This window comes from Bicyclus anynana, chromosome 12 (assembly GCF_947172395.1).
Source record: "Bicyclus anynana chromosome 12, ilBicAnyn1.1, whole genome shotgun sequence".
NCBI classification, from domain to species: domain Eukaryota; kingdom Metazoa; phylum Arthropoda; class Insecta; order Lepidoptera; family Nymphalidae; genus Bicyclus; species Bicyclus anynana.
The window spans coordinates 3416526-3433344 of NC_069094.1; the positions used below are offsets into that span (position 1 = coordinate 3416526).

At 37.3% G+C, this 16819-nt stretch overlaps 1 protein-coding gene across 2 annotated transcripts in view; it reads right to left on the minus strand.

Annotated features, from left to right (window-relative positions):
* The window catches only part of LOC112043482 (uncharacterized), a 101287-nt gene that overhangs the window by 13606 nt on the left and 70862 nt on the right, over window positions 1-16819 (minus strand). The window lies entirely within an intron of this gene.

Genomic DNA, 16819 nt, shown 5'->3' on the forward strand with positions numbered 1-16819 from the left:
CTTAGTTTACAAGCACTTTTGAAACGTCAAATTTGACTATTTCCAGTTCTGAAGGCAGAACTGCTGAGAGTTTACCTATAAAATGTTTTGATTATGAGTAAAAGATAAATCGGTGTCAATATACAATCGAGCTACGTCAGTTCAACCACAGAATACTCGTATAACAATATCATGTTCACACTCACAGGAAGTTGCATAAAGCGGCTGAGGGGCGGACAATGGCTGTCATTCAGACTTATGAAATTAAGTTTTAGTGAAACGCGGAAACGCTCAACTGAACGCTATTTTATATCATTCGCAAATTTGCCGAGTCATTGGGGTCATCTCATGACATTTATTAATAGAAACTGTTATTTGTTTTGAGTAATTGAGTACCCAAGTGTTGAGATTATTTAGCTAAACAGATACTTAAACATACTTATTCATACGTATTCATACTTCAAGTTACCACAAAACGAACATTTGTCTAATATGCATACATTTATTGGTAAAATTGTATGTCCAACATTTGCTTGATACATGCAGCACAAAGCTGAGCTGGAGCTTTTTCAAGGTTGTGCCAAATATGGCATAGTGGTGCTCTGATGCTAGTGTTGTGTTAAGTGTGGCACAATTTTTGGAATAAATGATTTTTATTTATTTTAAAACATCCCGACAGTCTTAATAAAACCTTGTCAAAGCGCATACGTATTTTCAAATCAAATTAAAATCAAAAATCATTTATTTCAAGTAGGCTCAGTTTACAAGCACTTTTGACACGTCAGTTGACCGGTTCGGAAGGCAGGTTCTGCTGAGAAGATACCGGCAAGAAACTCAACAGTTGCTCTTTTGAAAAGTCATACAGTTTCTTTTAAGCCTCTCCACCTATATGCAGACATTCGTCACCTCGCAACAAATAGTCAGGGCTCCAGAGCGAGGAATTTCTTCACAATGCGCGCTACCTCAAGAATAGGCTATTTGACACATTTTTTTAAATGGTCTTAAATTTTTCATTATCATTCTACTAGATTGAAAAAAATATCATATTTTTTGAGACGTAATTACATGAAAATTTTAATTTTGAAATATTTTTTTGACAATACGAGCCAAAACGCCTGTCGGCCATTGATGGTCTATATTTCAACTGTTTCAAGACGCCATTATGAGAAATGCTTTACAAAAACAAGTAGGTAACATTGTGACGTCACAAAATGGACGACAGCGAAAATTTGAAAAAGTCATAATTTTTAAATTAAGTTTTATAAGAAATCCTTAACTTTAATTAATTAATATAGATATATTTTTGGTTTCATGTACACCACGAAATTAATTTGATATAAGTCAACTACCTTATTACATCTTACTAATACTAGAAATAATAGACTACCTATATTATTTAACTTCATTAAATATTATTAATTGAGTATTATTTGCTAGTCAGTATACGTGTACGTTACACGTTTATTTTACAAAGTTTTGAAATGGCCAAAGGCCAGTAAAATAATTTGGCTCAGCCTTGAAGGTTCATCCAAGTGTGAGTGTTCCGCTAGATATTTTCGTTTCTTCACACATTGTTTCTTCGCTATTGGCACTTTTACGACTCTTTCGTTTATTTGTTCCGACGACTGATTTGCGTCGGTAATTATCGGTATACGTTAACTTTATCTATTTATATAAATACAATAACAATCTGATGTCTGTTCAGAATCTATACTAACACTAGCGAACGCTTTAAACTTTGTGTAAAATTCTGATTTTTTAAAAATCCCAAGGCAACCATAGATTTTTGAAGGTTAAAAGTAACGTATGCTCTGCTCCAAGGTCCAATTCATTTTGACAAGGTCGAAAAATTATAATGAAAATTGGGCCCGCGTGGTGGACTAACCTCTCTCATTCTGAGAGGAGTCTTGTGCTCAGCAGAGAGTCGATTATGGGTTGTTACTCAATTCAGACTATAGTCTATATCTGTGCTAATTTTCATCCATAACCGTTCAGCTTTACTGGATTAAGCAGCCGAAGCCCCAGCAACAGATGGTATTAAATATGGAACCAACTAAACCGCCCCTATAGCCAAGTGGCACGTCGATTCTTCTTCTACGATCGCAATCGCTTCGAAAACTAGAAAAATCAATCGGAATGACATTTGCTATCGACTGGTCACGTGATCCAGATCTGTCATTCCCATACATTTTTCCAGTTTTCGAAGCGTTTGCGATCGTAGAAAGAGAATCGACGTGCTACTTGGCTACAGGAGCCTCTTTGATTATGACATATACTTATATATTTCATTTAACAATCAACATTAAACATTTTTCAGAATACCTTTTAAACACTTAACACGACGAATTGTTCATGAATGTTGGATTTACTACGGACTAGCTACAAAGTCGGTCCGTGACAAATACTTCATTCATTACAGATACCCATGTATTTGTTTCTGAACGAATGAAAAAACAAATCTACATAATAATAAAACTTTGCCGTATAACAAAATATTGTCTAAACTAGTATTATAAAGAGGGAAAGATTTTTGTTTGCATGTTGTAGCAAATACCTACAAATGGAGCTTCCAAACTACTGGAACGATTTTAAAAAGTCTTTCAACAATGGAAAGTTGCATTATCAGCGAGTAATCCATAAGCCTAGTCCAGTACTGAGCTATCAAAATTCATATTGTGGGTCTACACTATTTACAAAAAGATTACTAAGATTATAGATATTCGTAATCAAAAAGTATATTTTACATAAAGATGTTAAATACCTTACTAACGCATGAAGAATTAGACGCTCATAAAAGGAAATTTACCGTCAAATTTATGTTAGTTGTGGTCAACAACGAATTATTTAAACAAATTACACCTAAATATCGTCTACAATGTCGAGTTGTGTGTTCAGAAAGTGAAAAAACTAGCATTAAGTAGTCCGTGATTGAGAAAGTAATAGGGTACTTACCTAAAGGTAGGTAATACAGACTGCCCTTTCAAGGACCTATTCTTCATCTGTTTACAGTTATTGCAAACTTTATTTACGTAATTAAGTGGGTTTGTGAAATAATACAAACAGTAAACAAAGAATGGCATAGTATTGAGAAAGCATTCTCCTCGCGTCCGCCGTGAGCAAACCGTTCACGACAATTATTGTTGAGAAATGTATTATGTTGTTTTCTTATGGAATACCTATGTTAATATGGACCACGGAACAGCAGCAATTCAACGTACAGATAACAGAAAGAATATACAGGGTGCTCGGGAGTATTTTCCCCTAACTTCAAGGTGTTGACGAGTCCGTTAAAAGAAACCGAACTGTATCTGTACTAATATTATAAAGCTGAAAAGTTGGTTTGATCTCAGGAACTACAGATCCGATTTGAAAAATTCTTTCAGTGTTTCATAGCCCATTTATCGAGGAAGGCTATAGGCTATATATTATCCCCGTATTTTTACCGGAACGGGAACCACGCGGGTGAACCCGCGCGGCGTCAGCTAGTAACTAATATGTTTTTACTAAAACATAAAGACTTTTTATGTTCTCATACAAAGTAATTCAAATGATTCCGACTATCCATGTAACACACGCCTGTATCTATCCTTGCGTTTTAAAATACGTAAAACTTGATTACGTCATAATTATAAAAATGCGTATAAGGGACTCATTACAAGACCTATTTACAAGAGAAATATTATTTTCCCCGAAAATATTAATTTTAGTATACATTTTCCTTTAAACATTTTTAATTACTTTTTGGTAAAGAATACAACAGTGAAAGAAAAAACATCGTAAGGAAACCTGCATACCTCAGAATTTAAATCTTAATTCCCTACGTGTGTGAAGTCTGCCAATCCGCATTGGGCCAGTGTGGTGGACTATTGGCCTAACCTCTCTGATGAGGAGACTCGTGCTCAACATTGAGCCAAATATTATGGGTTGTTAATGAAACGGGTTTAACATTAAGTGTTTACCAAACCTTATATTTCGTTTATCCATCCCAAAAACATTAATTCCTTATTCAACCATTATTTCGTAACGCATGAATTAATTACCATTTAATACCCTTGTGACGTATTTCCCATTACATTTCCCTACGTCATGCCAGTGACGTCATGTATAATGTCATTTTTATATAATAAAAATAGGAAATCGTAACATAGGGTGTTGGGTTGAGCGTAACCTATTTTTATATAAACTTATATAGATTTTATTATTAAAACATATGTAGTAAAAAGGTTGCATTTCAGTGACCTACTCTTAATGAGTTTTATATTAAGTAAAAACCTTATCATCAGCATCATTATCAAACATAATTAGCTCACTGTCGATCTCGAGTTTCCTCTCAGAATGAGTGGGGTTAGGTCAATAGTCCACCACGCTGGCCCAATGCGGATTGGCAGACTTCACACACGCAGAGAATTAAGGAAATTCTCTGGTGTGCAGGTTTCCTCACGATGTTTTTCCTTCACCAATTTAATTTAATATTTCACTCTACCTCAGAATACATTTATGTAACTCTACCATGAGTCAAAGCGCGTCACAGATTTTTATTAGACTGGTCATCTCATGACGTGGCGCGTGACGCCGACGTCACGGGACGACAAAATCCATACGAAGAGGCGACACGTTGATTGCACAAACAAATGAAAATCGTTATCTCTCGAATCTCGATTGATACAAACATTGTCAATTTTTTGTGTCAACAGAGCCCACTTGTGTTGACGTGTGATTTAAAATCATGCCAAGTGTGAGACCAGGCGCTGTGAGGTATTGAGTGTGCACAATTCGAGGATCGCATTCTGTTAACAGTTTTGACTCGGAAAAGCATGCAGATTATATTTCTACATGTTGCCAGGTTTGTTGTGGTTGGTGGCTTGTATTAAACACTACCACCCCCTTTGGTGTTCAGGGTATGGATTGAACAAATGCTTTGTATCAGTTTTATTGCTTATTTCAATTAAGAATATCCAATTTTTTATCAAGACATTATTATATTATAAGCTAATCTATTAAGAAAACGTATCACTTCAAAACTACTGGATGAATTCAACTGAAACTTGGCATATAGTTAAGTATGGTACGGGAAGTAAGAGAATATAATATTTTCAAATTTACCCAAGTTAAAACCCAATGTTTGAAAATATTCCAACCATACTTCAGGACGGTTACCATACATGGCACACAATCAATGTAACCTACCTGAAAATATGTACATTTTTTTTTTGGCCGTGCCCTTGACTACCTCACTTGATGGTAAGTGATGATGCAATCGGAGATTACAGCAGGCTAATTGTTAGGAGTAGGATGAAAGTCCTTTTTCCCTTTATTTTTTTTTTGGATAGGGAATTTGATCCCTTTCGGTTTCTACACTTACTGTAGTTCTATAAAACAACACAATTCCCGCTCTCTCTATAACAATAATAGGTTAGATGAAGTCTAGGTTAATATCATTAAACATTTAACAACGTCGGTCGTGTTTACATAGGTAGCTACGAGTAGAAACGACCCCGTAGTTAGATGTTAAAGCTCTTACAGCGTAATTTACATAACGTAAGGTCAAGTTGAAGGTTGCTCATAGTTCGCATTATAATTGTAACTGGAGCTAATGAAAACTTAGACCTTAGAATGGAATTTATTATTTCCACTTACTTAAATTGAAGTTAAATGAAATCAGATTAAAAATCGACCCAGTTTTATATGGACGCCCGTGTTTTGGTGCGAACACATATAAGAGCGGGAGCACACGCTCAGTTCTTTATGCGTCACAAGGAAGGACATAAATATGCTGTAAGTTTTTAACCGACATCAAAAAAAGGAGGAGGTTGTCAGTTCGACGCATATGTTTTTTTTTAATGTCCTCAGGACTCCGTCATTTCTTAACCAATTTTGATTTTTTTTTGTCTGAATGTGTATACTCCTGAAGTGGTCCCATTGTCATCGTATCAGGGTATGATGATGGGATCCTGAAGAAATCGAGGGAAACTTTCAAAAATTGGAAGGACAACTATAGCGTTTTATTTTTCCCCATTAACCTTTTTATAGCACTACAACTTAATGAAGGTCTGGACACAGAAAACATATGTACAAAATATGGAGTCGATCTGATGGTGGAATTGAACACACACGAGGGAACTCTTTAACGGTTTACAACAGTTACCTTGTGTTTGGACTTCATTAATTTGTGTCGACAAGAACTTTACACTTAGATAGGATGCGACTGTCATTAGGTGTCTGATGATGAAGACAAAGGATAGGTACTCGAACTCCTCAATGGTTAACAATAGCTACCTCTTGATTTGGGTCGATTAATTTGTATTTATGAGAACTTTACTAGAGATGGGTTAGACTGTCATCAGCGGTCTGACGATGAATACAAATGACAGGTACTAGAACTCCTGAATGAAACCGCCTTCAAATTGATCATCAGATTATTTTTCACTTTTTAGTTTAGGCAGTATGCTTTATGTTTTTGAAGTCGGTTGAATTTTTTTTTATTAAAATTTTTCATTTGTTAATTGTGATTGAGGTTTTAATAAATTAGGTTAGATAGCCCATTTATCGAGGAAGGCTATATATAGGCTATATACTCATACTCCTACGGGAACGGGAACCACGCGGCTGAAACCGCGCTGCGTCAGCTAGTAATATATAATACATTAATAAATATGTAGCAGATAAATAAATATGAAATTTATGTATCTTTCCCCTGCTTACATTTACCACATCCTCGTATTTACGATACTTGAATATGAGAAACATCGTTCGAAACACTAAAATCACTCAACTTTTGACAGCTGTTTACCTACTTCACATTTTTTGCGCGCAATATTTATTCAAAATAGACTGTAGGTTACTCATTTTAGCGGAATTCTACTGAAGAGCTATTTGCGTGTTGCCAGTGATGGGCAATGACATCTAAAACGAAGTCAAAAACTGAACCTGGGACTCTAACCTTGAACGCCATGATCGAGAAGGTAACGCGCTTGCCTGAAAGTGCAACTTAGAAGTCTTAACTTTCATTATCAACCTATACTCGGCTCACTGCTGAGCTCGAGTCTCCTCACAGAATGAGAGGGGTTAGGCTAATAGTCCACCACGCTGGCCCAATGCAGATCGGCAGACTTCACACACGCAGATAATTAAGAAAATTCTCTGCTGTGCAGGTTTTTCCTTCACCGTTTGAGATATAATTTCTTAAAATGCACACAACTGAAAAGTTGGAGGTGCATGCCCCGGACCGGATTCGAACCTACGCCCTCCGGAATTAGGGCAGATCATATCCATTGGGCTATCACGGCTCGCGGCTTAATTTTAATATGTACGAATATTTTGCAGAATAATAAATAAATACCCAGGTGATAGAGAAAACGGAAGCTGGAACCATTCTATGATTTCGTAACACGAATCAGAAACGAAAAGCCAACTAAACAACGCAAGGGACATCAACTACGTAACAATACAGATTACTGTAAAGAAAACGTTTTCAGATTCTCAAAGTAGATTTTCTAAAATAGAAAAACGTGAAAAACGTGATCCGACGTTTCAGCCCGTAAATCTGGCAACTGTTTTAGTGCGTTTTTATTGTTTGGGATTCTCCTATTTTCAGAGTTAAAGATTTATTTTATTCTGTTACTACAAATTTTTCAGAACAGCTGGTAACTTTTTTTTCTTTTTGGAGTTCCATAGGTACTTACAAAAACGGAACCCTTTCGAGATCGCGGGTCTGTCTGTCCGTCTTTCACAGTATTTTTTCTCTGAGTCTACTGGACAAATTAAATTGTTTATTACACATATCAATTACTGTGACAAAACACAAAGGTGACGTCAATAGACGAAATTTGAATATAGAGGATACTTTTAGGAGCACGATGGAAAACAAATAAAAAAAATTGCAAATACACCGTGTGACGTCAATATGATAGAGCTAGAGCTAGTTAAGATAATTTCTACAATATAGGTAAGTAAGTATATTTTTTTTAATAAAATATCACTTATTGCAATACTTATGTTCGACCTGTTGGCCTATTCACTATTTTAGTCTTTAATATAAACCTATTAAGCCGTGATAGCCCAGTGGATATGACCTCTGCCTCCGATTCCGGAGGGTGTGGGTTCGAATCCTGGGCATGCACCTCCAACTTTTCAGTTGTGTGCATTTTAAAAAATTAAATATCACGTGTCTCAAACGGTGAAGGAAAACATCGTGAGGAAACCTGCATACCAGAGAATTTTCTTAATTCTCTGCGTGTCTGAAGTCTGCTTATCCGCATTGGGCCAGCGTAGTGGACTAAGGCCTAATCCCTTTCATTCTGAGAGGAGACTCAAGCTCAGCAGTGAGCCGAATATGGGTTGATAACGTAAACCTATTAAAATAAACATGAAATCAATTGAAAATATGTAATTTACATACTCTGTAGTACTTATTTAGCCTACAACAGGCTTATTCACTATCTTTGACGTATGCTAGTTGACATAAATACGAAATTGAGATTCTATGTAAAAATGTCATCCGGTGCTTACTGGCGGATTACACACAGTAGGTAAATGACATTTTGTCAATATATTTGATGTTTATTTTAATAGGTTGATAATAAAGACCAAAATAGTGAATAGGCCAGCTGATAGATTAACTAATTAGTAGGGATGGAAGCACACTAAACACAAAAGGGATAAAATTACAATACAATGGCCATTCGCATAATATATCGACGTATTTGACGCCATATCCAGGTCGACAGACGTAATACTTCATTCTACACACCAAAAGTGGGTATGTATACTTATTAATATATTTTTTTGATGTACCGCTATAAAAACATATTAATAAAGAATACCATGTTGTCACGCAAAATGTTCCATTGATTCGAAACTAGCGGACGCCCGCGACTTTGTACGCGTGAAACTACCCTATCCTACCCTATCCTACCTCTACCCTAAGTATACCATGTCCGTCGCCTGGTTCTAAGCTACCTCTCCACCAACTTTCAGCAAAATCGGTCCAGCTGTTCTTGAGTTGTAAATAGTGTAACTAACTACGACACTCTTTTATTGACACGTATAGATAGATGTAATAGGAACAGATCTTTTATACTATACGAAACAGATCACGCTTGACCATAAATTCAGCAAGTAGATGACCAGTGTAGCTGTGACCTTTCTTACGAGCGGAAATCCTCAGCGCGTTCCATCATTGTAAGCATCATCGCTTAGCATAAAGCGTCAAATAAAAAAAACTTGATATACTTTTATTGACGTGACAACGTCTTATAATTCGATGGAGCCGGCAGCACACTCAAAAAAAGATGACGTCATGCGTCACCCTCGCTCTAGGGTTGCCAATTACAAGAAATAAAGTATATTCTGGTCTATGAAGATTATTAAACAGTATTTTAGAAAAATGAACATTTTCTTTTAAAAAATGCAACCATTCCATCAGTATTTTCTTATGACTTTGTCACTTTCAACTATCGTCTTTACAGACAACCGTTTTATTTTCTGGAGTATAATGAATATGGTCTAGAAATGTGGATAGTATGACTCTTGCTAAATAGAACTATTATAAAAGAACTTAATTCCCAAGAGCGGTCCATCTAACTGTTATGTAAATACCACAGACAATGGCATCAGTAGGATGGTTTCCACACTACCGTTCCGTCCGTAGCTTCGCTTGCATCACTATAATGCGAGAGTATAAAAATATACTTCCTCGTATTAACTTTTGTAAGACCTATATGTTTTTTCATCTTTGTAAATTGTGACGAAGCTAGACTGGGGATCTTATTTCTACTATATTTCTATAATTCACTACATACTCGCTTATCATCTTATTAACCCCCAACGCAAAAAGAGGGGGGTTATAAGTTTGACGTATCTGTCTGTCTCTGGCACCATAGCTCCCGAATGGATGAAGCGATTACAATTTTGTTTTTTTTTTTATTCAAGGTGACTGTTCTGCACTGATGCGCGATTGTTCTTAGACACGTTTGATGAAAATCGGTTGATTGTTTAAAAGTTGTGGGGGTTAAAAGTGGGGAAGAATAACCGAATGACTGCAAATATACTCGAATCGGGTCTCAAATCGAATCCCACTGAAAGAGAATATTGATGACTTGATCGAGAGTATAAATTATTCATGACCTTCGGAGGTTTTTCAAAATTTTGAATTTTATTTGTAGGTACTGCCAAGTAGTATTGTGTTCTTTGGACCTTAAGATACTCAGTTACTTAATTTAGTTAAAATACTCGTACCAGTTTTACTAGTTTACCTGGCAGGATATCATTGTATAAGCAATTGATTAGTATTTCTTCATCATCATCATCATCATATCAGCCGATGGACGTCCACTGCAGGACATAGGCCTTTTGTAGGGACTTCCAAACATCACGATACTGAGCCACCTGCATCCAGCGAATCCCTGCGACTCGCTTGATGTCGTCAGTCCACCTGGTGGGGGGTCGGCCAACACTGCGCTTACTAGTGCGGGGTCGCCATTCCAGCACTTTGGGACCCCAACGTCCATCGGCTCTTCGCACTATGTGCCCCGCCCATTGCCACTTCAGCTTCGCAACTCGTTGAGCTATGTCAGTGACTTTGGTTCTTCTGCGGATCTCCTCATTTCTGATTCGATCACGCAGAGATACTCCTAACATAGCTCGTTCCATCGCCCGCTGTGTGACTCTGAGCCTTCTTATGAGGCCCATAGTTAGCGACCAAGTCTCGGAACCATAGGTCATCACTGGCAACACGCACTGTTCGAAGACTTTTGTCTTTCTTATCACTTTATTAGTATTTCTTATCACGTATTATTATCATCATCCTTCAAATACTGGTTTGAAGAGAATGGTTGCCGGTAAATTTGACGGGTTTAGGGCAGTGAATTGTGGGACGTTTTCTTATCAGGGATATACTCGAGATAATGTTCAAGAGATTATTCGGATAACACATCCCTATCTTAACCGCATATACCCTTTTTTTCTTCTTTTATTATCTGCCGGCCAATATGAAACATTTCGTACAAACAAACTTTTGAAAATTAGAAGCAGGCGTTACTTTGCGGAAATTCATCATGATTATATAATGATTTATTTATTTTGCTACCCTCCACGAAAAGGAAAAGGATACTCTGGTTTCGGGGTGAAACGTACGTACCTAGAGAGTTTTTTGTCGGACCTGGGTGACGTTGTTGCATGGGTTCGTCGGCTTTTCGCGGAGTTTTCCCCGAAACCGGAGCATCTCCAGTCAACATCTGAGGATGCTCCTCAGTCAACATCTCCTGATAATGCTCCGGTTTCGGGGTGAAACGTACGTAGAGAGTATTTTGTCGGACCTGGGTGACGTTGTCGCATGGGTTCGTCGGCTTTTTTCGGAGGATAGCAAAATAAATAAATCATAATATAAACTTTTCAACTTTATAATTAGCAAAACAGTTCACTGGCTCCTGAACTATGTTCCTATCACATCAAGTTATATTGACACCGATTCAATATCAGTACAAGTGCAATTTCCGATCCAGCGGCCGTGGACAAACAGCGTGGCTGATGCTATTCTATTCTTGTGTAACCGGCGCGGAAGATGGTCAAGGTTCAACCATTGTAGTTGGATTCCGGCTCGTATTATACCTCTTACCACCATTATCAACTCATATTCGGCGCACTGCTGAGCTCGAGTCTCCTCTCAGAATGAGAAAGGTTGGGTCAATAGTCCACCACGCTGGCCCAATGCGGATTAAGACTTCACACACGCAAAGAATTATGAAAATTCTCAGTACTAGAATGCAGGTTTTCTCACGATCTTTTTCTTCACCGTTTGAGACACGTGATATTTAATTTCTTAAAATTAAATATTTAGTTAGTTTGATACTTTTTTCTATATTTCTACAACAAACAATAACAAACTAAATATTTAGTTTGTTTATTTGTTTGAATATATTGCCGTGCCGTGCCGTTAAAAACTAAATTATTTTAAGTGTGAAATAATGTTGCATTATTTAATTTTGTAAATTGTTTTGTTTTAAATAAATAAGTCAAATAAGGACGTTCTCAATCCCCGTATAGTTTTTCTGTCCCTTATTAACCGGTTTTGATTTTTTTGTAATTGAAAAAATAGGGGACGACCTAAAAGAGAAACTCTTCTTTTTTTAAGTCAGTTAAAAGGGTAATATTAGTCATGTCTATAAATATAGCTGATGAGCAGCTAACTATCGTGTACCTAACTAAAATAACGTACCTACTCAGTCCCAAGGCCTATTAATATTTACGATGTTTTATTTTTTTTTTATATCTTTAACATTGACATCAGATAACATTAGCAAGGAAAGAGATTATTAGTAGATAACTATCTCTCCCAAAATGTCCTCGTTCCCATTATTTTTTGAGATTAAGATAGTATAAGAGTCAGTGTTAAAAAAACACCGTTAATTTATTAGACTACTAGCGGACGCCTGCGACTTCGTCCGCGGGAACCATGGTTTTTTCCGGAATGAAAAGTAGCTTGTGTGGTAATCCAGAGTAAAATCTATTTCCATTCCAAATTTCAGCCAAATCGCTTCTGTAGCTGCAGCGTAAAAGAGGAACAAACATACTTACACACTTTCACACTTACACACAAACTTTCGCCTTTATAATATTAGTGTGATGTGATTTGAGGGTGTATGACACACAAAGGGTAACTAGGGATACAATTTCTCATATTATCTCAAAGCAAAATCTAAAAAACGTTCTTTACACTTGAATATCTGAATCTTACTACTACCACTTCATAGATTATACCTATCAAATTTATGTATAGTAGCTTGCCAAACTTTCAACTTATAGTTTATAGTATCACAAAGGTCACTAAACCTATTCGTATTTTTAAAAATATTTCACCAATATACAAACTATATTATCAGCAAGCCACTTATGTTATAAGTATTTACTCACCATACAGCCACGTTTACTACCAACTACGCGGGTGAAACCGCTGGGCGAGATTTTATTTAAAAGCTACTACACATTTAGAGCCGTGATAGCCCAGTGGACTATGACCTCTGCCTCCGATTCCAGAGGGCGTAGGTTCGGATCCGGTCCGGGGCGTGCACCTCCAACTTTTCAGTTATGTGCATTTTAAGAAATTAAATATCATGTGTCTCAAACGGTGAAGGAAAACATCGTGAGGAAACCTGCACACCAGAGAACTTTCTTAATTCTCTGCGTGCGTGAAGTCTGCCAATCCGCATTGGGCCAACGTGGCGGACTATTGGCCTAACCCCTCTCATTCTGAGAGGAGACTCGAGCTCAGAAGTGAGTCAAATATGGGACGATAATGATCACTAAACATTAGCTTAACTTAACCTCTGCAAAATTTTCAATGACACTATAATGTACTAATTTCTACATAAAACATTATAATTATAGTATGTACGTATAATTAAAGGCCGGGGTCGATGCAATAAAAATGTTATGCTAGCTATTCACCATCCAATAAGCCCACATGCCGGCAGTGCTGACGGCTTGACATCCGATAAAACTGAACGTGTTAGTCACGATGTGCTTAACATCAAGCAAATCGCGCCCAACACATGATCAGTTTTATCGGATGTCCTGCCGTTAGTGCTGCACGCCCATGAGCTTATTGGATGGTCAGTGGCCAGCATTACACAGCTATCTTCTCTTGAAATCTCTATTGCAAAATCGCTGTTGTGGAGATGGCTGTGAGTTTAAACGTTCAGCGTCTAACTTTATCGTAAGTTTGTGGTTCTAAGCCACATATGCTAACCAGCAACAAGACACCCAAACATGTTTATCATCATGATCATCATTAACAACCCATATTCGGCTTACTGTTGAGCACGAGTCCCCTTAATTTCTTAAAATGCACACATATCTATACCCTATACTAATATTATCAAGAGATGAAGTTTGTGGTGTTGTAGTTCTCTGCATCTACTGAACCGATTTTAATTTTTTTTACCACTAGAAAGTCACGTTATTTATGAATGTCATAGGCTATATTTTATCTCCATATTCTCACGAGAACAGGAACTACGCGGGTGAAACCACGGTAAATCGGCTAGTTGAGCTATAGTTAAATACTTTCCAGAGGAACTGAGGCATAAATAGTCCTCATAGTCGTAATTATATCAAAATCTCTTGTCTTTTTTGTAGCCGCACTCCTCCGATCAGCTCGACCGGTTTTAATGAGTATTTTTTGTTTATTTGGTAGATATTTATATGGCATAACTACATTCGCCGGGTCAACTAGTACCTAATTAATATGTGTACCACATACAACTACCTGAATAAATTCATTAAGATAATCAAACACATAAAAGGTCCGAATATTCAACAGCACATATTTGACTCCCTTCATTAATGATTTACACGCTCAAGCATCATGAATAATATATAACGATTATGTGGACATAGGCCAATACATTGGGGTTTGACGTAAATTACTGAAGTGCGTTATTAATGTACCAATTTGTTAATAATTGAGATCCTAGGTCAATTGTACATGACATGTGTAACAGAATGGTTAATTGTTATATAACAGAAGCCGCAATAGATCAAGGGTTATGAATATCCTTCAGGAACCTTGGATTTTTCCGGGAAAAAAGTAGTATATGTGTTAATCCAGGCTATAATATATCTTAATACCAAATTTCAGCTAATTCGGTTCAGTAGTTGAGGTCTGAAAGAGTAACAAACATTCATATCCACAAAATCATCAGTCAAATCTCGGGAAACCATGGATTTTTTTCGGGATAAAAAGTAGCCTTAATCCAGAGTAAAATCTATTTCCATTCCAAATTTCAGCTAAATCGCTTCAGTAGTAGCGGCGTTATAGAGTAACAAATATCCAACCATCCAAACATCTATACAAACTTTCGCGTTTATAATATTAGTAGGATAAGTTAGCCCTTGACTTCAATCCCACCTGATGGTAAGTGATGATGCAATCTATGATGGAAGTGGGCTAACTTGTTAGGAGGAGGATGAAAATCCACACCCCATTCGGTTTCTACACGACATCGTACCGGAACGCTAAATCGTTTGTCGGTACGTCGTTGCCGGTAGGGTGGTAACTAGCCACAGCCGAAGTCTCCCACCAGCCAGACCTGGACCAATAATTAAGAAAACCTCAATCGTATGTGTAGGTACTCTTATAACAGAAAATATACGCTTTGAAATCTCGGTTAGAAGCCACAAATGCAACTAACTTTACGAATTCAAGTACGTATAGAAAGCTCGGAATTGAGAAGCTTTTACTTTGCGGTTAAAAGCACATGCGACATTGAATCAGCCATGTCTGCACTCTGCACAGGTAGCTATTAGTTACTATCGTCTCTGAGGGGGCAATTTTCTGTCATTAGATGTGACTTGTCAACGCCTTGAAGTTATGGGAAACTGCCGAGTACCATGTATATGTATATAGGTACTCTTATAACAGAAAATATACGCTTTGAAATCGGTTAGAAGCCACAAATGCAACTAACTACGAATTCAAGTACGTATAGAAAGCTCGGAATTGAGAAGCTTTTACTTTGCGGTTAAAAGCTCCAAGCGACATTGAATCAGCCATGTCTGCGCTCTGCACAGGTAGCTATTAGTTATTCCCGTCTCTGAGGGGGCAATTTGCTGTCATTAGCGGGAGAGCAGACAGCACAGAAATAGCGTCGCCCCCCACCAATTGACTGTATCCTGTACCATTGTACCGTTCACGGTGACGTTAGGGCTGTCACAGAACAACTACGGGATACTACAGTCATGATGTATTTTGAGCAGAATTTTAAACTTAGTTTTGGATGTAGACAGCTGTGGTAGTGCCTGGTAAGCCTGGGAAGCGCACCACGAGATGGATCGTAGGTATACAAAAAAAATGTGAATGAGAAAAGGGCGACTCCGTCCGCGTGGAATTTAGTTTTCATAAATCCCTCGGGAAGCATGGATTTTTCCGAAATGAAAAGTAGCCTATATGATAATCCAGAGTAAAATCCGTTCTGTCAATTTCCGTTTTAAATTTCAGCCAAATCGGTTCAGTAGTTGCGGCGTTAAAGAGTAACAAACATCCATACAATTTTTCGCGTTTACTTATAATATTAGTAGGATTTCCGATTCCGCTGTTATTCGTCAACAATAAGTATGTCTTTTTCTCTTCACATAAGATATCTACGAGTAAACTAAACCTATTAAACTATATTCAATCAGAGGAGACAGGGTTCCGTTAGAGCTGTACAAAAACACTGCCAAATTTAATTGGGGTTTAGGTTTCTCTTTCCGCACCTAATTAGCATTTTAGTTTATGTACAAAAAGTTTTAATCACGGAACGAAGTTTTAATCACTTTAAACATACATTTTTGATCATTTTTAGGCAGGTAAACTAGATAAGATGTTTTTTTTTAAACAGACTATTTGCCATATTTTTTAAACATGACCAATATTCCCATTCTCCTCCAACTACTCGGGAAAGACTGTATTAGGAGTGGGTACGACAATAGACCAACGGGGCGGGGATCGAACAACCACCGCTCGGTGACGAATCCGACTCGAGGTATTGGAGCTCTTCAACTTTAATCTTCAATAAGGATTACTCAGTTCTGATGGTTCTATAAAGATCATCACATTGTTTAACGTGAACGAAGTCACGGGTGTTCTCTAGTTTTGCTATAACTATGGCAACCCTAGTTAAGACAAGTGTTACATTAAAACAAGACATTTCGAGTTGACGAGAGATTTTAAGCGGCCAAGATGTTCGTGGAAAGTTTATGTTCATTACGTCGTGAGATGAAATAACGGTTATTAGCCAATGCAGTGTTCTATTTATTGTTTAGAATGAGTTCGTTCGCTACAGATGTGAGCCATATGTCGTTG